The sequence below is a fragment of the Crocuta crocuta genome, unplaced genomic scaffold (assembly GCF_008692635.1).
Source record: "Crocuta crocuta isolate KB4526 unplaced genomic scaffold, BGI_CrCroc_1.0 scaffold38, whole genome shotgun sequence".
NCBI classification, from domain to species: Eukaryota; Metazoa; Chordata; class Mammalia; order Carnivora; family Hyaenidae; genus Crocuta; species Crocuta crocuta.
Window position 1 is genome coordinate 5416868 of NW_027532605.1, and position 25907 is coordinate 5442774.

General features: G+C 37.5%; 1 protein-coding gene across 6 annotated transcripts in view; it reads right to left on the reverse strand.

The window, feature by feature from the left end:
• GULP1 (GULP PTB domain containing engulfment adaptor 1) overlaps positions 1-22221 on the reverse strand; it is a 262969-nt gene extending 240748 nt beyond the window's left edge. For 4 of the 6 annotated variants that reach the window (XM_077780210.1, XM_077780212.1, XM_077780211.1 and 1 more), the window contains exon 1: positions 21826-22221. The gene's annotated coding sequence lies outside the window, so the exon portion shown is untranslated. The remainder of the gene's footprint in view (positions 1-21825) is intronic. The other 2 variants (XM_077780213.1, XM_077780214.1) reach the window with 2 other exon arrangements.
• Positions 22222-25907: the final 3686 nt, after the last annotated feature.

Consider the following 25907-nt stretch of genomic DNA (forward strand, 5'->3'; position numbering starts at 1 on the left):
TCTTATCCAATATATTCTTCTATAGTAGCCCTGATCCATAGCTATTCAACCTTTCTTCAAATAGGTTCAGCAACAAAACAGCAGTATTGAGGGGGCCTGGGTGGCTCAGTCAGTTAAGCATCTGACTTCGGCTCAGGTCATGATCTCACAGTCCGTGGGTTCGAGCCCTGCATTGGGGTCTGTGCAGACAGCTCAGAGCCTGGAGCCTGCTTCAGATTCTGTGTCTCCTTCTCTCTCTCTGCCCCTCCCCCGATCACTCTCTGTCTCTCTTAAAATAAAATAGAAATATAAAAAAAAAGTTTTTTTAACACGTCACTATTGAATAATCAATCTGGTCCTTTTTCAGAATAATCTGTTACACTGGGCTGGAATCTGAAGATAACATAACTTAATTTCTTCCTAACATAAAAACCATACAAGATGTTACATCTCACAAAATACAAGACTGAAAAAGAAAAACATGCCATTGGATTCGAACTGTGGAAAGGAACAATTTCAGAAATAACAATGTAACAAGAGGAACTTTATTTATTGATTCTCAGAATCCTTCTGGTGATCTGCTAAGAAGGAGACTAAGGAAATGTANTCCTTTTTCAGAATAATCTTTCTTACACTGGGCTGGAATCTGAAGATAACATAACTTAATTTCTTCCTAACATAAAAACCATACAAGATGTTACATCTCACAAAATACAAGACTGAAAAAGAAAAACATGCCATTGGATTCGAACTGTGGAAAGGAACAATTTCAGAAATAACAATGTAACAAGAGGAACTTTATTTATTGATTCTCAGAATCCTTCTGGTGATCTGCTAAGAAGGAGACTAAGGAAATGTAATGTGGCCTGCTCTCCAAACCCAATACACAGTGTGAACTGAAAATCTTGGGGCCATGGGTGAAGGAGGCATACAAAAGAAAACCTACATAAAACTGCTGGTATACTTCTTAATGATGCATACAAGATTTATATTATTATCTTCATTTTGTATTGAAGAAAATAATCTCCCTACAGTATGAAATGATGGATCCTAAGGCAAGACTACACACCATAGGAAAACACATAGTTAAGAGGCCAGGTTTACACGTATCTTGGTAAGTGTACATTAACTCATCTGGAGTCTCCCTCCATAATATCCCACAAACTACACACTTCGCTTCATCTTTTCTTGCAAAAGTTCAATACTTAAGATGTACTGGGGGTGGCAGGGTGGGTAGAGTACATAAATAAAAGCAAAACAAAACCCCGGTACATTTCCATTTTGTGGGTTTCTTTCTTATCTGTTTTCCTTTCCTTTTTTTTTTTTTATTTTCCTTACATAGTTCTTTGTTTTCAAATTTTAATTAGGTGATAAAGTGTTAGAGGAGAAAATGGTGAAAAGCTGATTATTGTAATGTTTTAATTTTAATGCCTTAAAGAGGGCAATTCATATCTAAAAGACCTTTCTGGGATAAATGTTTTCATGTGCCAAGCTACAAAACAAAATGCAGCATGCTCTTAGCCCTTCATGGAAATGGTGCATTTTAAACATCAGACCTGAACAACAGATTCCATCCTTGAGATCCAGGTGACTTTAACGCCTGTCTAGACATCAAGGGCCTCACAGACAGAGCCTCTTCTCAGATGCAAAATAGGTTAAGGCCAGGCACACGTGGGTGCTAACGTGTATCCAGAAAATAAAGCAGAAAATAATGACCTAAATAATCCAACCTGCAAGCTTCTAGTCATCACTGACACAACTGTTGGATCAAAATGAACCAAATCTTGAAAGTGTTAAGAAAGATAGAGCAAAGGGGCGTAGATGGGTGCTGATCAGTTTACAATGTACTCATCCTTTCTCAGTGTCTGTCTCCTGGAGAAAAATTGTAAGTCTGCCAGAAACCACTGCCAAATGATTTGTTTCTCTGATTACCTATTTTCCGTTGAGATATCAACAATCCATAGCATTCCCCACTTATCTTAATAGCAACATGATTTAAATTATGAAATTACATCTACAGGATTCTCCTCCTCAAGTTCTTCCTGTCTGCATCCCAGTACATCACCTAAAATCAGTTACTGTACATCTGTATATTATGTGAAAAAAGTCAAATTACAAACTAGTGTGTTGTATGTAACCCCAACTATATCTTAAAAAATTAGAAAAATGTCATTAAACTGACCAGATCATTTTTATTCTTTCTATTCTTCAGCCTTCTTTAACTTGTTTCAATAGTATGCACTAATTATGTAAATATTGATGTATATATGCCAAAAACATTAACAAGTGTTTTCTCCTACGTAATTTTAGCATTTAGAATTTCTTATTTGGTTCACATTAATATTTTATATTACGAACTTTCTTTTGCTCATATATTAAAAAAAGAACCAAAAATTACTTTACAAAGAGATGCTTCTCAGTTCAAATTAAAATGTTTTAAACTAGTGTGGTTTCTTTTTTTTTAATGGAAAACACATAAGTTTTTGATAGAGAGGCAGTGAAAAACAAGCATTCTTTCTGCATCTCTCTAGGTTATTTTTTAATGTTTATTTATTTATTTTGAGACAGCAAGTAAGTGGGGGAGGGGCAGAGAGCGAGGGAGAGAGAGAATACAAAGCAGGCTCCACACTGTCAGTGTACAGCCCAATGCAGGGCTCGATCTCACAAACCATGAGATCATGAGAGGACATCAAAAGTCAGATAATCAACCAACTGAGCCACCCAGGTGTCCCTGCACCTCTCTCGTTTTTTACCTTTTCTAAGTCACAAATGGTGTACTACATTAAAGTAAGTCCATTTGTACTTAAAGTTTAGGATAAATTCATTTACATAAAATAGCATATTTGTTCATCACAATGAAAACCACATATATTTTGCTGTTATATTAAATAGAGCAGCACAAAAATTATGTACTTTTCACATAATAATGCTCATTCCCATTTACTGACCACCTACAAGATGGCAGCCACTCTGCTACATGCAACAGTTATGTATTTAATCCTCTCAAGAACCCTGTGTGAAATTACTGTATGTACCATCTTATAGGTTCAGAAAGAGAAGCTTTGTGCAATTGATTTCTGCTAAAGATCATCCAGACTGTTAATATCAAATCTTATCTCTGAAGAAGTCAAAGCTCGGACTTTTTCTGTAATATAGAAATTTCTATATTGCATTATACCGATCCTGCAAAACTATAATAAGTATTGGTGCATGTGTGTTCAAAGTACCAAATATGAAAAATGTGAAAAGTATATAGTATATAAAAGTAGCCTTATAAAACATAATTAGAACAAAAATATCTGTTATCAATAAACCCACCTGAGCAATAAGGTCCCACCACTTCTCAAAGTAAACTCAATATAGTTCTGGGTGCCATGAACTGAATTGCATCCCTACCCCCAAGATTTGTATGTTGAAGACTTAACTTCCAATATGATATTATTTGAAGATGAGCCCTTTGGAACATAACTAAGTTTAGATGAGGCCATGAGGCTGGGCTCTCATGATGGGATTAATGACCTCATATGAATAGACACTAGAGCAAAAGCAGTCTCCCTGGGCTGCTCTCCATCCCCTCCTGTCCCTCCCTCAACCAACATATTGGCCTCTCAGTTCCTTAATTCTTCATACCCAATCTTCCCTTCTCACTTTTTCAGGCAAGCACTCCTCTGTCCTTATCACTTAGAACTATTACAACTGACATCAAATATTCTGACCACTGTCTCCTATAATTCATAGATCTGTTTCTATTTCTTTGTACCTTCCCCTATCAGTCTGCCCCCTCCCTTTTTCATGTCTCTACTCTTCTAATAATAGTTCAGTCCTTGGTCCATGTTTTTTAACTACCTTCTAGAACATAACTTAAATTTCATTACTACATTAACCTTCCACTGAACACTTAAGAAGAAATCAATTGTCCTCCATGCACTTATCTAAGAATACTAGAGGAGAAAAAAAAAAATCACCAAGGTTTAGTACATACAACAGCAATAAATTTAAGTGGTCCTCAACACTGCTTGGAATTCTAGTATGTTTCCTAGTTTGCATCTTATTTTCTACAATGACAGATGTAACAAGTAAGTCTACATTCTCACAGACTTAACAATTGGAAAGAGCTGAGGAGGGACTACCCACTTCAGAGAGTACATACTCTTTAGTTCAACACCATACCAATCACCCAGCATGATTTAATTATAGATATACTTGTTGGTCTCTATAGACACTATTTGCAAAATCTACTTTGAGTATAACAAATCTCTCTTGGAAGAATTAATATTTTTAAAATATCCATACTATCCAAGACAAATTACAGATTCAGTGCAATCCCTATCAAAATACCAATGACATTTTCCACAGAAAAAGAACAAACAATCCCACAATTTGTATGGAACCATAAAAGATGCAAACAGCCAAAGCAATGTTGAGAAAGAACAAACCTGGAGGCATCACACTCGCTGATTTCAAACTCTGTTAAAAACCTGTAGTAATTAAAACAGTATGGTATTGGTATAAAAACAGGTACATAGATCAATGGAACAGAACAGAGAGACCAGAAATAGACCCTCACATATATGGTCAATCAATTTATGACACAGGTGCCAAAAATATACAATGGGGAGAACTTTAGCACAACAAAGGAAATCATCAACAAAATGAAGTCAACCTACTGAAATAGAGAAAATATTTGCAAATTATCTGATAAGGGGCGAATGACAAAAATATATTTAAAAAACTCATAAGACTCTATAGGAAAAAAAAAACAGGAAACAAAAAACAATCCAGTTAAAAATGGGCAGAAAAAAATCAGAATAGATTTATTTATTTGTTTGTTTGTTTATTTATTTATATTTTGAGAGGGACGGAGAGCATGAGAGCAGTAGGAACAGAGTCTCAACACAGGAAACCCACACAACCTTGAGATCATGACCCGAGCTGAAACTGAGAGTCAGACACTTAACCGACTGAGCCACCCAGGTGTGCCATGAATGGACAATTTTTTTAAAGACAAGCAGATGGCCCAGGTACATGAAAAGATGGTCTACATCACTAATCATCAGGTAAACACAAATCAAAACCACAGTGAGATATTACCTCACACCTGTCAGAATGGATATTATCTAAAAGATAAATAGCAAGTGTTAGTGAAGATATGGAGAAAAGGAAACTTGTGCAGTTAGTGGGAATATAAATTGGTGCAGCAACTGTGGAAGGCAGTATGGAGGTTCTTCAAAAAATTAAAAATAGAAATGCCATATGATCCACAAATTCCACTTCTGGGTGCTCATCACATAAAACAAAACCACTAACTTGAAAAGATAATAAGGCACCGCAAGTTCATTGCACCATTATTTACAATAGCCAAGATATGGAAAAAAAAAACCTAAATGTCTACTGATAGATAAATGTGGCGCGAGTGCATGTGGCGTGTGTGTGTATGCATATATATATTCAATGGAATACCATCCAACCATAAAAAGAATGGAATCTTGCCATTTGTGACAACAAGGATAGGCTTTGAGGGCATTTTGCTAAGTGAAATATGTCAGATACAGAAGACAAATATTGTATGATCTCTCTTATATGTGGAATATAAAAATATACAAATAAAGGTGTACCTGGGTGGCCCAGTCAGTTAAGCATCCAACTTCGGCTTAGGTCACGATCTCATGGTTTATGGATCTCATCCCAAGTCAGGCTCTGTGCTTACAGCTCAGAGTCTGGAGTCTGCTTCAGATTCTGTGTCTCTCTCTCTGTCTCTCCCCCTCTCATGCTCTCTCTCAAAAGTAAATAAATGTTTAAAAAAAACCAATTTTCAAATAAATAAATAAATAAAAAAGCTTATAGATACAGAGAACAGATCAGTGATTGTCAGAGGCGGGGAGGGGGAGGATGGGAGGAATCGCCAAACTATTCTGGTTTTTTTAGTTTAAATAAATTAAAATTTTTAAAAAGTATAATGAAGTCCTTCCCACCTTAAAGAAACCCTTCTTGTACTGGAACCCAAGTCCCTTTCCAGTTTCTGTACTATGTCTCCTGCTAAGAGGGACAAAATATGTGATCCCTAGCATGGTACTTTGGCATGTGGGTTATTTTCAGCTGAAGACAATGATGACCCAGCAGATTCAAGACAAACTTTTACCTCTCCTTTGACTACCTAAAAGAATTTATATAGGGGGTCTGGCCCCAAAACAAAGCTACTACCAGAGATAACTTTTTATCTGACAGACCCATCTGTACGGTGGAGTGAGCATTTAAGTGCCAAAGAGCTGTTCCTCTTATGTCCTGTGAATTTCCCTCCTCCCCTTTGTAGTCCCAGGCCCATATCCCATTCTTTAGGTCAGTATGGCATATAAGCCTCAATAGACTGACTTGTCCATCAGTCTTATATGTTTTATGGGGCTTCCATACTTACATAATTCAACTTGTTTTTCTCCTGTTAATTTGCCTTATGTCAATTTAATTAATAGACCAACCAAAAGAACTGAAAACAGTAGAGTAAAAATTTTTCTTCTCCTACACCACACACAGACTCATCCCAAAGAAGAATTGTCTTCTGGTCCTGTTTTAAATACTCTACTTCACAACTAACTCACCACACATAAAATTCCATCAAAATGGTTCTCACCACAGTTCCCAATGATCTTTATGTCAAGTACAATAGAGATATAATAGACAATTTTAATCTGTTCTTTTTAATTTTGAAAATTTTTATACTGTTTAACACTGTTGGATCATCCTCTCCTCAAATCTTTTTTGTTGTTTTGTCTTTAATCCTGGCTTTTACATCACAATCTTCTGGGTTTTTTCCTCCTCATAATTCCTCCTTAGAGTTATTTACAGACTTTGCTTTTTTTTTAACCTCATTAAAATATTAGTGTTCCTTGCGCCATGTCAGAAACTTTCTTCCCACTATATAAACTTTTGTTCTGATGACTCTTTCTATGCTAAAAAAAAACTCCTATCTGTAATCTGAAATCTAAAAATTTGTATGAAGGAGAAGATGGTAGGGAACCAGGACTTCAAAGGAAGGGTGATGAAGAAGAGCATATACAGATGTTTGATAATTAGATATTTGTCCCTTCATACAAATGGGTCATTCAGACAAAATTTACCTCTGCTAACAACCCATATTCTGGGAAAGCTCTTCTGGGAAAGATTCTCAATTTAGATTTTTCTATGGGGCGCCTGGGTGGCTTAGTCGGTTAAGCGTCCGACTTTCGCTTGGGTCATGATCTCGTGGTTCGTGGGTTCCGGCCCCGTGTCGGGCTCTGTGCTGACTGCCGGCTCGGAGCCTGGAGCCTGTTTCAGAGTCTGTCACTCCCTCTCTCTCTGACCCTCCCCTGCTCACGCTGTCTCTCTCTCTCCTAGAAATGGATAAAACATTAGAAAAAAAAAATTAGATTTTTCTACAAAGTTAAGAAAGGGGCAAAACTTCTCTTGAGCCCATAGAGTCTCAATTGCCTTCAGTTTCGAATAATCCTCATGCCAACGTGGCCATCTTGGGATTACGCCAACAATACAGACACACATATACCACATATACACATATATCACCACACCACACCAAACTTCTTTGGTGTGCGTGTGTGTCTGTGTGTGACTACTGGACATCTATAATAAGATGATTCTGATACATCAAAATGTATTCAAAACAGAAATCATTATTTCTCATCAATAATTCTACTTCTACCTCTATTTATTCTATTTGAAGAAGATAAAAACCCAGGGTACCCAAACTAGAAATCCTAGAATGGAAGGGGAGCAGAATTTGCCACAACAAAATATGCATTTTGCATAAGGATTATTTTGAGCTGGCAATTTTCAAGAAAAAGGAGATGTGGGAGGGATCTAAAATAAAACAAAAGTTACTCTTTTGTAAGGGATATTTACATTTATAAGGAAATTCTCCATTTGTAAAAAAAATGGTGTCTCTCTCTCAAAGCAGGAAGAGAAGGATAATAAACCTCTAGAAATTCTTATCAATGGAGAAGACACTGAATTAAATCTGTGTGACAGCCATACCCTTGTTTACTGTGCTTTTCCTGGAATCCTCCCATGACTGGATACTTACCTTTCCAACATCTTCTCATCAGAGGTGGTATTTAAGGTGATGGCTTGGGCCATTTCAGGGAGTTACTCAGCTTTTCTGGGTGTCTCCTATGTCTATAGGAGTTATACATATTATTAAACTTTTCTTTTTTTCTTGTTACTCTGTCTTTTTTTACAGTGGTATTGTGGGGGGTCTGGACCAAGAACCTAGAAAGATGGAAGATTATTTTACTCTCTTCCAGAATCAACATTTACACCATCCTCTTGCCTACCCCCCACAATCATTGACAAAATGCACAGATTTCTTTCTCTTAAATAACTCTCTCATAAACTCATTTCTCATTACCATCCCTTTAAACGAGGCTACCATCTTCGCTTGCCTAGGCCTACTGGCAGAACTTCTCTTCAAATCTAAAAGTGCAGCTGACATCTTGTCACCACACTGTTACAGTCTGTCAGGGTTTCTAATTATTCTTCGAATGAAGCACAAACTGGGGATTAGAAAGCCCCACAAGATCTGATCTCTGCCTCACAGGCTGCATGTCCCACAATTCTAGTCTTTCCTTCCCTTCCACTCAGTTCTCTAACTGTATTTTAAGTCTTTTAGTTTTATGGTTGAACCATATATTCACTCCTCATCTAAGACTTCCTACATGCTTAAGACACCCTCTCCACTCTCACTGCTTCCTACAGACATGTCTTCCCCTTAAACAAGTATACGTGAAAATTCCCGTTGTGACTCCAAGTGTTCAAGAGAAACTTCTAATAATACCCACGCTACAAAATACCTCAAGATTTCAAAGGTCTAACAGTTTATTTCACACACACACACAAAAAGACAAAATAATAAAATCAAGTATTAAAATGAGGACAACTTTGAATATATTTGGATTAAGAAATGTAAATAAATTCAAATTTATTTGAAAATAAAACTTAGATTATCTTAAAGGCTGAGATGTTCGTTGAGGTTATCTAGTCTCTCCTCTCAGTGAAGGAAAATGTATATATCTGGGTGAAAAGCATTTGTCATGCTCTTAGAAGCTATTAATATTACTGATTTTAAATCTTGGGCTTTGTTCACTCAAATTTTATCATTTTGACAAAACTGGGGAAAAATGAGATTAAGAAAACGTCAGATTTTTCTCAATCAATATGTTAACCTTCCATACAAACTGAAATCAAGCAAAGCCAAAGCAATATGCAGACACAATTTAGTCAATGGGTTAACTTTTATGATTTAACTAACCAAGATAAAATGAACAAATATCTTGTCACATAGGAGTTCCAAGTTGCCATGTCTGAGAGCAGGAATGAGCAGCTCATTGAGCCACAGAGAAAGAGGGAATCAAGCATTCATTAGCCAGGTGTCCATGCAGTCAGGTCATTTAAAGGCATTACACTTTCACTAGTAAAGAGAACTACCAAGGCTGGCCTAATCCTCCAGGGTGACTGTTGCTAGTCAACTGCACACTCAGTCAGCTAGTATGGTAGTTAAGATACATTATTTCCCAAACTATCTTCTCTGATCCAATGTTTGCCAGCTGTGAAATCTTAGACAAGTTTCTTAATCATTTTTAAGTTATAAAAAATATATAGTGCAATGCTTAGGACATAGTAAGCACTCTATAAATGCTATTTGCAAAGAAGGAAAAATATCTTTTCCCTCTACCTTTCTAAGCCCTTGACTGGAGCTCCTTGTAACAAAAGATAGACTTACAAGAGAAAAACATACAAATTTATAGAAGCTTTGCAGGACATGGGCCTTCTTAAGAAAATATACACCTGAAGAAATGGTTAAACCTTACTGTTTTTATGCCAGGGTTGAAGAAGAGTTAGAGCTTTGGAAAGATAGAAGAAAGATTATGAGCTAAGAATAGTAAACTGTGGGAAACTTAGCAAGATCATTCAGATTCTTCTCTGAGTCCCTTTGCCTTCAGAGATAAGGATGTTCTTTCCTCCTGGGACACAGAGGATAAAATCCTCACTTGAGAACTTTATGACCTGCTTCAGAGGAAGGTCAGAAGGTCCTTCCTTCACATGCCATTTCTCAAATTCCTTCAGTTTGAAATATTTAACACTATGTAAAGGTGACATATTTTGAGGTAGCAATTCCTGAACACGGTCATATTCTTGTTATCATTTCTCTTTTTTAAAAAAAATGGCTTTTGGTGTGGACTCACAGGTATAATGGGTTAAGAAAAAAGTGCAGATTCCACAAAGCCTCTACTTATAGAGACAATTTAAGGGCAGGAAAAACAATTCATTTTATGTGATTATTGTACAACTTGAAGTTGAAATTTGAATTATCTGGATACATAAACTCTTCTTCGTTTTATACCCGCTGTGAACCAAGTTATATTTTCTACCAAGATTCCCAAAGTAAATAAGCAGAGTCCGTTTATATTCATTTCCATACCAAGAATAATTTATTCACGTTCAAAAAACCACAAGAATGTGGTTCTCTTTTAAGCCAGGAAAAGGTCAGAGGGCACTCCTATTCTGTAAGGGCAAAGGGATGCCCCAGGACAATCCCTGAACAATGGCTTCTATAAGAACAATAATCCTCTGAGAATTGCAGCACTTTGTAGTATATGCTCTCTCTGGCCTAGCTTTGAAAGAAGGTTGTGAACTCGCAGAGGAAGCATCTGAAGCATGTTTACCGCATTTTTATGCAAAAAACTAACATGCACATCTCAATCACAGTAATGTAGGTCTTGTTACTTTGGATATCTCCATCAGTAACTACTATTCTGAAGACTCTTTTGTTTTCCTTTAGTATTCAAATTCCTGGTTGTCTACGTTCCTCTCCAACCCAATGCTTTCGCCTAGCTTTCAACATCCACATTGATAGGGTTCTAATACAATAGCTTCAGTCTTTCTTGAATGACCTACCTGCCACTCTGCTTTACTGCAAGCTTCCAACAAATTAAACATTTCCACCTCCAGTTTCACCAACTGCTCCTTTTCATCTGCACCGTCTATACAACCTTTAGCTTTCTGTTTCTCACACCCACTAATCCCAGTAACCTGCCCATTGTGACACTTGCTTATTCTCTGAGACTATTAGATTATTCCTGGTTTTGCTTGCCTCCACCTCCTGCTTAAACCACTGGCTAATAACAATCATTTCCACTAAGGACAGCATTGACTCCAAAATATATTTCATTCCTACTTTTGTAAATGCTCAGCTTTGGATAATTAATTCCTACCATCTTTAAAACAAAAAGGCAAAGACTCAGATAGAGCTCCATACTTTGATATAGCACATTACAAAAACCAATATGCATAATGTTAAATCATCAAAAAAACTAACTCAAGAACATGGTGGCAGAAAATAATTAAATTGCTAATGGTGTCAGTGAACTAGACTTTTATAAAACTAATTTCTACTTAAAAGTTTATTATATGCCTGCATTTTTTATACCTCTGTGAATGGATCTGTACCTCACAATTTTCTTTAATTTTACTTCTAACGGCTTTATTTTTTGTATTTAGTTTTATGTTAGTTTTATCATGACTCCAAGTTTTAAATTATTCAGATGAGGCACTGAGATTCCTTCAATGGGTTTCTTAATGTACATTTAATATTTCCAATACATTAAAATCACCAAACAACCAATAAAGTGGTATAATGTTATAAAATGACTAGATTATGAGTTTATATTTCAAATTCATCTTGTTGAATAATGTATTTCTGAGACCTAAGTAGAATTTACTCATCTCCGAATAAATTTACTTAAGATGATCAATCTCTTTACTGTCTTAAAAACATTATAACATTTGGTGGTTTAAATAATAAAACATTTTTATAGAGTAATAGCACTAATCATATCCAATGTTTAAAAAACCCAAGTAGCCTGTTTTCTTTAATAACCTAAATTATTGCTTCTAAAATGTTTATTTCAAATTAAGATACCACTTAATAACTGTCGTAACTAAGATGCTTTCTCTTTAAAGTAACTGAAAATTCTAGTTCAAATTCATTTCAGAAATTAAAGAACTTCGTATCTCATACAACAGTAAACCCAGAAATATGATAGGTTCATTTATGGACCCAACAATGCCATCAAGCACCTACATTCTTTACATCTTTTTCAGGTATCATTAATGTATTTATGCATTTATCATTTATGCTGTGCCCTCCAATTAGATCTCCTAGTGGACAAAGATGAGCCCCTGTAGCAATTTGAAACATCTATTTCAGAAAGGAGCAATATCATGAGCTGGCATATGCCTTCTATTCCAGTATTCCCCTTGCTAAACATAATTTTTTTTCTATCCCACTTCCCTCCAGTCCGATTATTTCATGTAATTGACTATGACTGGGACAAAGAAAAAAAGGTCCCCTCAATAAAGAATCACTAGCAAAGTGAACAGAACACCATGATTATTAGCTTAGGCTAATTAAAATTTCACATTTTTAGGAATGAATTGCCTTCCCCTGAGTCACGTGGGGTAGAGTGGACATCTGAATTAACACCAGAGTTCGATGAGAAAAGTGGAATAAGGAAATTATTTGAGTGGCCAACGAACAGTGTCTGCCACAGCAACAAGGAAGGGGCTCTGACTCTCAGAAGTAAAAACACACTTCTTATGAATCAATACGCAGGAGATGGAAAGGAAAACTGACTTCAGGTAAAGGATCACACGAGGCTTCAACTACTCAGTGTCATTCCAAGGGAATCTGAAGATCCAATAGGGGAGGGACATGAAGAAGAGTCAATGGTACCTGAGGCTTACCATCAAAGACACAAAGTGGAGCTAAAAACAAGAAACAGACTGAAAGACAGTCCTCTCTCATTGGGATCTTGAAGCTACTGTCAGTTTACAAATACAAAACAATCACACTGCACCCAACCCTTGGAAATTTAAGGTGGTCCAGACCTACTAAGATTGGACTGATTTATGAATGCATAGCTCTTTTTGGTAATTATCTCTAATTAATAGGTTTAAAGAGATTACTTTTGTCATATATTTCAAAAAATAAAACTGAATCATCAATTTCAAATAAATCAAATATCAATACAAGAAACTAATTTTATAAATGGAGGTATCTCACAGAATTGTCAAGCCAAGCAAAAAGAAGAAAAGGAATACAGTGCAATACATTACATCATATATTCTTTAATTATAGGTCCTGTTCACGGCACAGGAGTTTTCTATACTTGTATGTATTCTACATGCTTATTTTCCAAAACTACTGGCACACATTTACATTTTTTTCACGTGAATAATATACACCATATAGCCAAATACATAATTTTAAGTAACTCAGTGATGCATAGAAAAAATCATCTCCATATATACACGAATTATTACTTTCTTCCTTAGCATTCACATGAAACTGCTAATACTAGCATAGTTACTTGTTACCAAGTAGAGTCTACAAAGATCCATTTAACATTTCAATTCTCTATTGTAAAACATACCTGTTCTCTCTTAGAACTCAAAGTGTAGTGAAGGAGACAAAACATTTATATATGAAAAATAAACCAGCACCACAAGGCAAAATTCCCAGCTAAATCATAACCATTCCAAATATAGTTAATGCTATAATGTGAAAAAGAGAAATCTGTTTTTTAAATTTACATGTTCTGAAATGAAATTTAAATCCTTCTTTGTTGGACTGTCACTAAGCAAGATAACCAAAAACTGCACACATGCTTCTTCAATATAGCAAACACTCTAGAAAATAAGCATTATTTATTAGAAATTTACTTTCAAAAATGTTTAGGATAGCTCTGTTTAACTAACACGTAAAACGGAGTTAAATAACTGTAATTTCTTTTAACCTCATTAAATGACTGCACAACCAATTGGCACCTCTGAAAAAAAATCAGTATAGATCTCCAGGGGTTCTTAACTTTTTTGTACCATAAATCCATTGGCAGTCTAATTAAATCTATGAACCCCCTCTCGAAAAGTGTTTCTAAATACATAAAAAATACATAAATTATGTAAAAGAAACAGACTTAAAATACAGTTATTAAAATATAACTTAAGACATAGCCACCAGTCTATAGATCTACTCACATATGAAAAAACAGTCCCTAAAAGCAGATATAATCTGGAGAAATGGGGAAAATTTTTAAAAAGATAGCAGGTTTTTTTAAAGAATTCATCCAGTTAAAATTCTTAAACTTCCATTGGTAATTACTAACAAGTAAGGTCATTAACATGAAGAGAGAAAGGAAAAACATCCCTACAGTTCTAAGTTGCTCTGTTAAACCACTTACATGGTTCCCTATCTCCTGCCTTTGCCACCTGATCTGTCTTGAATGGCCTGGCCCCGCTTCTTGGCCTGCCAACTAACTCATCTTCATCCTGTGCCCAACAATCATCTCCACACTGTTGCCAGGCACTAACTGCCCCCAATACTGATGAACCCCATCCCTACTCCTTCTACATCCTCTCCACTACAGCACATCATTTATGAAAATAAGTTCTATGTAAGTCTATTTACTTTAGTTTGAGATATACCACTATCACTTACTACTTAAAATGATAGAACTACAGAAAGTTTTAAAAAGTGGTCAATAAATATTTATTAAATTCATCTGGATCAGATCAGAATCCCTTTATTTGCCAATTCACAGGTTAAACAGTTACATTTTTCAGAATGAGAAGAGAATGGGTAATAAGGGTGCAAATTTTTATGTGGAGCCACTTAAAAGAAAATCAGTATCTCATTGAATAAGGAAGTCCCAAAGAAACATTTATTATATCAAGGCACAAAGCGCTGTTCTTTAAAGCCTCCTCTGCACCACTCTAGGAAATTTCCTTATTCCAAATTGATCATACGTTTCCTAGTCTACTTAATTTACTCAGTGAAGACTGATAATTCAGATATTATAAATTTATTAGTGGTTCTTCCTTTAAAAAGGATTGAAGACAATATTGGCAATACAGTAAGTAGCTCTTACTAGTTTGGTATTAAGAATTTTAAAGGCCTGGGGGGCGCCTGGGTGGCTTAGTCGGTTAAGCGTCCGACTTTCGCTTAGGTCATGATCTCGCGGTTCGTGGGTTCGAGCCCCGCGTCGGGCTCTGTGCTGACTGCCAGCTCAGAGCCTGGAGCCTGCTTCAGATTCTGTGTCTCCCTCTCTCTCTGACCCTCCCCTGCTCGCACTGTCTCTCTCTCTCCTAGAAATAAATAAAACATTAAAAAAAAAAAAAAAGAATTTTAAAGGCCTTTCTCCTACACATCAATCATAATGATACATTACAACAGTGCAATTCACAAAATTTCAAAACAATATCTACTCTTACAAAGAAATGTTACTTGTTAGATCTGAATATCAATAGACTTTTACCATTTCAGATGTCATTAGATAATTTCAAACACAATTCATTTACTAAATTGTGACTCCTTAGCAATTCTCTCAAACTGTTTTGCTAGACTTCACTGCAAAAGCAGCATCTTCTGAGTAATTATAATCAATTACTAAATGCAGCATAGAGATAAATCACTTTGAAATTAATTCAGTTATATAATTGTTCTTTACAATAAGCCACACTTTGTATTTATTGCTACCAGCAATGTTCAGCATTTATGCTGGAGGATGTGTTTATGATTATAATAGTGCACATCCTCAAGGAGGTATTAGGAAAGTTCCACCATCAACCATAATTCTGTATTTACTAGGAAGTTCTTCAAAGGCAAACAAAAAATTAGATTACAGAGAATAACACGCATGTTCACCTTTAAAAACACATCTTAAATAAAACTCTTTTTAGTACTTACCAAACTATGTTTTAACTCAAGTAGAAATCTGGATAAATTAACCTATTTGCTATTAAAATTTTACTTTAAAACACAGCACTTTCTTGATGACTGTAAACAGCTATGAGAGAAACCGAAAGGCTAAAATCAAGTTCCTTCTCTTAGACCAACTTTTAATTATTTCAAATTTGGAGGTCTGCTACCACAGCACAGATGGCTCAGTTTGCTTTTTAGCTAAAATGCTGTCTAAGACCAATACTACCCCATTTAGAAACTAGGTGAGAAAGAGAGCTTAGTTACCTTTTCACGAAATTTTTCTGTAACTATTTGACAATGTTACACAGCCAAATCCTTAATGATTCAGTTTTTTTCTACCAGACCTCTCAAAACAAGCTGGTTTTGGTCATTTAAATAACTATCATCATTTCTACAAGAAAGTGGGCTAAAAATTGTACTCAGTCATTCAAATCTTCTCTTTGTTGCTAGCTCTGGCAAAGTTTATTAAGTTCCCTGAAATTCTTAGAGGACTTGTGGCTGAAGTTTCAGGAAACAAGTCAACTGTAACATCTGATATTCCTAAGAAAAAGCTATACAATACCAGGAAAACACTACATGTACACACAATTCTCACTTCACCACACCTTACAAACTTACCAGTAGTAGCTACCTTCCAAGAAGTGAATTTACCTTCTTCCAGTAGTTAACTGCACATTTGCCTGCACTCTACTCAAGAAAAGTAGAAAAGGCCTCCATGATTATGTCACCAGCAGCACCATTAACCAAGATTGTGGGTAGCAGATCTTTCCACCCTATTTTTCTGTACCTTTACAGGTATAAATAAAAGGCTGAAAACTCCTTTGGAATTCAGAAAAAATAAAGTCAAGAATCTCTGGCAACAGTTACCTTAAAAGGGTTTTAAATTAATGGTTGAAATTGGCCTCAAAACTATCAATTAATTGAAGTTATCTTTCCTTATAAAAATATTCCTAGCACATATGGAGAAACACCAAAAAATGTCATAATTACACATACATGTAAATACATTTATAGAGACATATCTAACACATACACAGAGGAAGAGAAAGAGAAGCATTAGTCACCTAAGCCCTGGAGGTTTCTAGTATATTATCTGAACCTCCTCTTCAGAAGGTATATGATGAAAACAATATGTAGACATATTTATATAATGTGAATAGCAAAAAACAAACATGGAATAAAAGCATCTATTACTACCTAAAAATGCTCTCTTAGATGTATTTTAGAAAATACAGTTATTTAAAACTTTTTTAAAAGTCCTATTAATCATTGCAATCACAATTGTTACATAAATTAAACCATTTATTCATACTATGTGATCTGTGCCTTTATAACACTATCCTTACGTACACAATATTGAAAGATGAAACCAATTCCAAATTTATAACTATGCCATTTCAATGAAAGCAGAAAATTGGCATTTATTCCCTTGCACAATATTTGTCAATTAACTGTCTTCTGGTGAAAAATAATCATGCACTATAACTATCATTAGAGTAGCTGAAAATATTCTTGAACTATAAAACAAACATAAAACTGGCAAATAACAGCCTAAAAATAGTATAAGCACTGTCTTCTAAGACTAATTCTGGGACAATGACTTTCAGCCATCATCTTTAAAATAAAGGCCTGAATTTAATTTCATATCTCCATTGTTTGAAAGCAAAGAGATTTCTCTGCTCAAAATTTATACCATTTTTCTTCTTCCAGTTTGAATATATTTAAGCTCCCACGGGAGCAAACTTAAGTTTCTTGATCTCTAAATGTAACAAGGCAGCACTATTAGATCCACCAGTCTCTGCTATGTTTATGCACCAGGGCTCAGGCAACCATGCCGTTGACTCCTGCAGTAACTAGTTTTGAATTTATTATCATATTCAAATAAAATAACTTTTTTTGTCACTTAGAGCTTTTAGAAAACAACTTGCAATTTTACAGAATGAATCACAAACAAATTTTCTGCTAAGTGAAATTTAATTAAAATTATCTAATATTCAGCAATGGAGATTAAGGATCTTCAAGATTTTTAATTTAAGATCAAAAGCAAGGGGTACCTGAGTGGCTCAATCGGTTAAGTGTTCGATTTTCTTAGTTTCAGCTCAGGTTATGATCTCATGGTTCCTGAGTTTGAGTCCCACATCAGGTTCTGCATGGACAGCACGGAGCCTGCTTGGGACTCTCTCCCCCGCCTTTCACTCTCCCTCCCTCACTTGTTCTCTGTCTCTCTCTCTCTCAAAATAAATAAAAATAAACTTTAAAAAAAGTATTAAAAGCAAAAGCAAAATTGGATATTTTATATTAAACTTACCCTAATATATCCTTGAATGTTCACTTGTACTTTGATTATTCAAAAAAGTGCTTATTTTGTTAACGTAACCATAAATTTAACTATTATCACCCATATATTGCTACTTTTTATACATTCATTATTACTAAAATAAAGTCTAAAAATAACCTATTATTTTATACATTCATTATTAATATAGTCTAAAAATCAGCTCTAGGTATTTTACCAAAAATTTTATTTAAACAATGTATCTATATTTATTGTCCTCTTTCTCTAATATAGTGACCTGTTCACGTGAAAATAAACATCCATGCATACAATGCAGTATATTAAGCTATAAAAAATAGCTTTTTTTTGGTGATTGACATTTCTAACTAAAAATGGAATATTTCACAATTATGATGTGTGGAACAAGTTCATGTTATTAATAGCAATATAGACAATAAATTATATGTTGGTAAAATTCTGGTAAAATCTAAAATAACACAAACAAAATCACAGTGCTAAGAATTTCAGTGCTGGGATTTGAATCCAAGTCTGCTGTTTCCTTGGACATAAAAAATATGCAATAAGTATTGGTTGAATCAACTAATGAAAGTCTCCTAAATCTACCCTCTAAACTCAAAAGGAAACTGTTGTGGCCTTTGGGAAAAGAGAGTTTATTTGTACACCATAAATGTAATTTTAGTCCCTCAAGTGTTATTTCCGAGAAGGGAGCCAAATTCTGCAAATATATTTGGTAACTTCTCATGAAGGCAAAATTGAGCTGGGCTTAAAAAATAACTGGTCCTCAGTAGAAATATAAACCAAAAGAAAAATAAATTAATTTGCTGATTGTATTTTTCTGAGAGAATGACTCAGCTTTAATCATAACAATATCTCACCCAATATTCTCAAAGATTAAAATTTGATTAAACTAAAACTACAATAAAAATGCAATAATAATTTTATAAATTAAATAGATACGTCACTATAACATGTGTATACTAGATAGAAGTGTGACTATTTTACTCCTATAATCTCAATTGAATCAACTGAGTCAGAAATTCTATGACCTTTATATTTTCAAAAACCTATTAACATAATTTCATCTCTTTAATGCTCACAGTAAACTTGTAATTACATAAAGAAAAGTTTCTTTACTTTGCAAGTGGAAAAACTGAAATCATAGGGAAAACACTTTGCCAAGTGTGATTCATAAAGTCAATCTCAAAGGGCAGGCTGATACTCACAATCTCAAACTCACCAATCCCATGGAAATACAATACATATTAGTGTTTTGTACCATTTAACTCCCAAACTCACAACAGTAAAGCAAATTCCCTGAGAAGGAAAGAAGGAAGGGAAAGAAAGGAAAGAAAGGAAGGGAAGGAAGGGAAGTTAAGGAAAGGAAGGAAGGAGGGAGGGAGGGAGAAATGAAGAGGAAACAAGTTTTACACATAAAAGAAGGATCTGAATTGTAGATAAGGCTCTGAGTTCCTGGCTAATCTGGAACTTGGAAACAGCAGGGCCTTAAGAATTAGGCAAATGCTGTGTGAAACAGCAAGATCACCCCAATTTCTTCTACTCCTCCAGGAGAAAGGGCAAGATCTATTTATGGGGGTTACTGTTGACAAACACAAGGAAGACGAACTAAACGTGTTTTACACTTTAACTCCATGACCCAAATCTGTGCCATTTGAGAGTATGTAATTGAATTATTCAATTTAGGTGGAAAACCATCTGCTCAAAGTCCAAGTCTTTGGTTATTACTAGCCATGAAAACAAAGAAAGTCAAGGTCAAGGGACTGAAGTTGCAGCAAGCCCAGTCCAAGATGAGGAGACAAATGGCAACAAAATGTGAACGCGAACAAAATATAATCAGCAGAGGCCACAGCATCAGGCCGCCAGCAATTCCACTGCAACACTGATAAGTCAGACTTCCCTCCTAGAGAACTTCTACCCCTCTCCTCTGTCACCACCGACTGCACTCTGTGCTTAGTTTATTTTTTTGCCAAGAAGACTGATCTTAGTCACCTAAAAAATCTCATTGCAAAAGAAACCCCTTGTTTAAACCCAAGTACCCACCAGCTCCTTTCCAATTATCCCTTGCAAGTTCCCCCGTCTCTTTCATGCCGGGCTACTGAGCCCAGTCTGGTTTGGCTGCTGGCCAGGTTCCTCTCTTCTTTCCTTGTCAGTCGTAAAAACTTGGAAAACACTCCTGGACAGCTCAAGGAGACCTTTTAATTATGCAATGGGGCAGTACCTTCGCCTGTCTGCTGTTTCCAGCAAGGCTTGGAGTCGCCAGCGACTGCACTCTCCCAATTGGTGGGTTTTCTAGCAAGGCTACTTGTTTATGTGGGGGAAGGAGGGAAAGACTGGCAGAGAAAGGGGGCGATTTGCACATCTGGAAATATTCCAACTCCTCTCAGACTTTCCTACCTCCTAACACCCGCTCTCATTACTGCCCTCCCTTAGCACTTTATCATCCATTTGGTATAACAGACACAAAAATCATCATTATTGTGGTCTCCGACTAGTCCTCGAAATTAACAAGAGCAACCCGTAACTAGAACACGCCCCAGAAACGTTCACTCCTGTGTTGATGCAACATTTTTTTCAAAGCAGGTCCAAAATGACCTTGATTAAATACTTCCTAATTGATTGCCTTATACTTCGACAAACTTGCAGACTGAAATAGAACATGTCAGTGTCTGCACGTGAAAGTAAGGCGAGCTCAATTGAGAAAACCTGCCAGGAACCAGGAAGGGGGTTCTACCTAGACTGACGTCCTACACCTACTAGGGGTTTGCCCAACGTCCTAAGTAGACTCGCCAAGTCCAACACCAGCTACGCTATCCTTACGCTACCCTGGCACGCTAGTTCCAGCTGCAGCGTCCGGCTTCCTGTTCAAGTCCCATTCAACATCGTAAACACATTCCAAGAAAACCAGCCTGCCCAGAGTTCCCTCCCGCACACAGGGAAGTCGGCGCGATGCCCTGGGAGCCACACAGGAGACCCGATCGCGCCGGGTGCTGATCCGCGTAGTGAGCCAGCCCACGGGGAGACGGCCCCGGGCGAGCGAGCTTGAGCCCAGGGTCTCCTCAACGCGCCGCGCCGTGCTCCCCTCTTAACGTAGCGCACGCCGCAAGGAACTACTCGAGCCACCCAGCCAAAGGTTAACCGCGTGGGCGCCGCCCCCGAGTTGGGGCCCTCCCAGTCCTGGCTTTAAAGAATCCTGAGCCCGGCCTAGGAGCTTCGCGCCTCCCCGCCCCCATGCTCACACTCCGTCCTGGAGCCAACAAAAGGGACGTTACGCTGCAAGAAGTTTCGCTCCTGGGTCGCCTGGCTGTGCCCGGGCGATGACTTGCCGGCTCAGTCCCGTCGGGTCCACGCACCTTCCGCCGGGCTGAGCCACCGGCGCCCCNTACCCCCGCTTCCCCAGCTCCCGCCCACCGGCCCTGGCCACCCGGCCCAAAGTTACCACAAAGGGCTAGGGGAGGATCCAGGAGCGGCGAGCCCGCCGCGTCCCCGACCTAACGTTAGGCTCCCCGTCATCCCTCAAGCACTGCAATGGCAGTCGTCAACAGGTCCTCGCCTCCTTTCAGGCTGGGAGACTCCCTGCGCCTTCCACTGCCCTAATTTTTGCAACCTGCCCGCGGGCGGCTGCGGNGCCTCCCCTCGGGATGTCAGCGTGGAAGAGGCTGCGCGCTACCTGACGGGAGGCTGGGCTTGCAGCCGGGGAGACCCCAGATAAATCGCTGTCTCTCCATACCTTACGGACCGAAGCGGTCGGGTCAGGCTTCGGGCAGGGGCGTGGAGAGCTGCCGCGTCCTCGCAGCCGAGCGATCTCCGCTCCGACACCGCCGGGGCGCCGTTTCTGCGGCCGAGAGGGAAAGTTTCTCGACGTCAAGACACTGCTGGACTCGGGACCCTCCGGCCCCGGTGCCCTCCTTCTTTGCGCGCTCTGCCCCCTCCCTCCTCTTCCTAACCCGCTGAAGCTAAAACTGGCGGCGGCTGGGGCTCGAGGCGCGGGGCTCCGGGTCGCTCCCGGCTGGGAACGCGGGGCTCCCCCTCTCGGCCAGAAGGAAACTCTCAGACTCCGGCTGGCGCACTTCTGGCGGTCTCCTTGGACACTTGCAAACGGGACGCCTGTGTTCCGAGCTCTCTGACTTGCTTCAGTCTGATGGTCGTTTCCTACGGGCCCACTGGGCTGTCTGGCGTTTGCAGGCGGGACGAAAGGAAGAGAGAGAAACTGTAGCGGGAGAGACCTCACCTTACCCAGTGCTGAGCCGGGACAGAAGCAAAAAACACAGGTCCCCCAGCCCCCTTCTCCTGCCTCTCCCCTCCCCCCTCCCGCCAAGTTTCCTTTTGAACCTCCCCCCTAAAGCACTAGATCGGGACTATTTGCCTTCCTAATCGCACTGTGTTCCCTAACACAATTTTAAAATACCCCTGCGGTTTCATAAGGGAAAAAAGTGTCAAAAAAGCACACACACAAATAGGAGTAAAACATGCTTTCTTTACAACACTTACCAACACATCATTGACACAGTTGCTGCTGCTGTCCTGATGGTACCTGCACAGTGCCTTTTCATTTTTCCTAAGTTTTTAAAACTCAGCCTGAATCTCTGCACTTTATTTTTGCCTTATAAAAGAAAAAGAAAACTGCATTAACGACCAGATTATGCTCATTTGCTCCGTTCACGTATGTTCACATCAGAATTCAGAAGTAATGTATGGGCTTTGAGGGAAAACACAACAAACCATTCTTACGGACCCTGGTAAACCTCTGTGCAGAGCAAGGATAAGGAGGAGTATCCTCATATAAGCAATGCTTAAAGGATGTGAGGACCTTAACATTTTGTGAGACGCTGCTTAGAATTTAGTTTTACAAGATTTTTTTTTAAATGGGAAAATAGATGGATAAAGGGGGAAAATCATCTTGTGAGGCTAGCAAAGAGCTGGTGTTACAGTGGAATCCAGGGCTTAGAATCAGACAAGCCTGATTCCTTTCCAGACTCCATACTTACTCATTCTGTGCCCTACGACACTGCCAAAAGGAATTATATAATCAAACTCAAAGAGTCAGGGTCACATTTGCAGGACTTAAAATAGAGTAGTGTCAGGCACAGGGAAGGCACTCAATAAATATTTGGTTCTTACATCCCACTATTTTTGACTATAATTAGGAAAATATGGTACTGGACATTTCCCCCAAAGACCTGTTGACTGAATCAATTTTCTTCTCCCTGATGCTTTTTCCATTAAAAAAGACATAGCTCATCATTTTTGAAATGGAAACTGAATTTAGGGATCACCTAGCTCTTGCCATATGCTCTTACTTCAAATACAAGGTAACGGAAAGTCAAAAAATCTTAGTTGACTTACCCCAAATCTCATGGTTAGGAAGTGGTAAAGCTAGGAAACCAGGCCTCTTCATACTTGGGTCAGGGTCTGCTTTTAACTATTTTTCCCTTTTATTACAACAGCCAAGCACACAGTAAAATAATTATATTAAAAACATTAATCTAAGGACAATGATAATTGCTTTTTCTGTAAATAACCTTAAACAATGACTTTAAATTGCTTGTAAATAATTGTAAATAAACCATTTACAACCACTATAAAAATAATTATGAAAATAAATCAAATCCTAGCCCATTACTTAGAAATAAGGAGGTTGACTATATACCCCAAACCATGCTTATATCATGTAATTATAAATACACGGATCTTTTCTCTTAACACATTATTATAAGACAGTGATTAGGAAAGTCTAGATTCCCAAGAATACATCAACAAACCACTAGAACCTGCTTACCCTACTTTGAGAAACACTAGATTAGCCTTCAATACAGGAGAGATTCACTTGAACAAGGACAGGGCATAGGAACAAATGAGGCTGCAGAGATCAAACATAATATGCGCCATCCTATGAATTAATGGAAAATCTCTTAAGTACTTCTTATTCATTTGCCTCTGATGCCTTTAAAGAGAGGTTCTTTCAAACCTTTTCTCACCCTATTCAATGTTTAAAATCATGTGGACTTTTACACAACGCCCAGGCTCTCACAGATAAGACTATACTCTTGTAAGGAGGGGTTCTCTACTACTCCAGCTTCGCCCTGAATTAGCCACTAAAATAATTTATTGAAGACATTCTGTAGCTTTCTCTATGTTCCCTTTCCATGAGATTTGGGTGTTGCCAAAAAGAGAGAGAGAGAGAGAAGGAGGGGGAGAAATTATCACTATAAAGTACATTCATCATGGAGGGATGAATGGGGATGCATGAATCCCCATAGCTGTCGTTTTCCATTGCATACAGTGCTAAAAATTACTCATTTTTATATTTTTGCCCAATGTTTAAATTCTCTAAGCTTGCTATTACTTTGTAATTTTTGTAACCCGATTTTTGACACGAACTGTTCTTTGAAATGGCTTAGAGGTATAAGAATCGCAAGGCTGTCAGAACCAAGTTTTCAAAAACACTACAACCAAACAGAACAAGATTTTAAATCACATCTATAGCATGCCCCAGGAACGAAAGAAGGGCAATGCTAGTAAGGACGGCAGAGGCCCAGGCAAGGCACTACCATTACAATATGCCTAATTCTACCCATCACGAACACTCAGATCTCCACTTGAAAATTCTTCCCATTCATCACTGTGCATAGAGACTCAGCACCTTTCCAATATTTTTTAAATTAGTTTTCTGGCTCAAGCCAGTTTGCAGTTTTTCTTCCTTGAAAAAAGAACCTTGGCTAGGACAAAAAACTACTTGTTATTTACGCTGAGAATAACAATTGTGTTGTTATTACAAAAATACACGTAAACATGCTAGTTGTTTGGCTCTAGATTACTGCAAACTCATCATTTGAAGTATTTGACAAAACTTTTTTGAAAAAGGAAATAAAAACCAAGATGGAATTTATAATCTCAGTTGTGTGAAAATTGAAAAGGAAGCAAATTTCTTTTTTTATGTGAAACAGTGACCAAATTTTATTCACAAATAAAATTAATTTTATTTGTGAATAAATTAGGGGATCTGGGTTCCAAAATTAATGTGTTACATTTACTTTCTAATTTCCATCATTTTTTCTCTTATTCTTTCTGTTTTTGTCTTCCTGATTAAGAATATGAAACTCATTGGGAAAAAAAAAAAAAAAGAATGAACAGAGCCAATACAAAAAAGGAATAAATATCATCTGCATTTTCACCACCAAGAGTACCCATTGCTAACATTTACTCTATACCTTCCAGGGATTATCGAGGTCCCTGAGAGACTCTCCAATAAATAACATCCCTTCTCAATGCTTGGGCTGGGAATAAATTGAGAAATAAAACAAAAGCTTAAAACAGAAGCTAAAATATTGTCTGTATTATTGACAGAAACCTGGTTTGAAGTGGTAGATCTAAAAATGAACAATCAAAATAGCAGTTTCAGTCACATGGTTCCTGGTCTCCCTACCTAGGAAGAGATGAGATCTTTGAAAAGGGAGTTAAATTCTGTTTCCTGAGATCTATGAGAGAGAGATGGAGATACAGAGAAAGAGAGAAGAGTGTAGCTGAACCCTGCGTGTCCAGTAATTCTTCCAAGTTTATTCTTAAGTGTATTTACCAAACACAACAGAATACCTCTCCAAGAGCAAATGAGAAAAGACCCAGAAAAAAAAATATTTTAACAGGGAAAATAGAAGTAGAGAAAAGGCATTAATTACCCAGTACCTACAGCCACTTTTTTTCCTTTTCTCACAGGAAGTAAATTGTACATACTTACTAAGAGTAACAGTGTAACAGTATATCACAGGCTTGTCCCCTACCTGTGTTTATTAATAATGTTTTTGCTATTATGAG